The following is a 309-nucleotide window of genomic DNA, read 5'->3' as shown; positions in this document are numbered from 1 at the left end:
CTCCAAGTCAGGGAAGGGTCCCTTACACACCACACTGTTACTGCCCCTTGATTTTATCTGGACCCTCAAGATTCCAGGGAGTTAGATTAAAAGGGTGTTTTACATACAATGGTAAAATTTTGGAAAATACAAAATTAATTGTTTATTTGCACCTATGGCCATGAACGGGCTGGTGACAATGTGGCTCAGTTGATAAGAGGGTTTACCTAGCATCTCAGGATGCCCTGGGTTCTGTCCCCAGCATTATTTGAAGCTAGCCTGTTCTACAGAGTGAGTTCCAGGACAGCCAGGGCTACACAGAGAAACCCT

Source organism: Grammomys surdaster, unplaced genomic scaffold (genome assembly GCF_004785775.1).
Source record: "Grammomys surdaster isolate TR1022 unplaced genomic scaffold, NIH_TR_1.0 183, whole genome shotgun sequence".
NCBI classification, from domain to species: Eukaryota; Metazoa; Chordata; class Mammalia; order Rodentia; family Muridae; genus Grammomys; species Grammomys surdaster.
The sequence above is the reverse complement of the archived record's forward strand: the minus strand, read 5'-3'. Positions refer to the sequence as shown.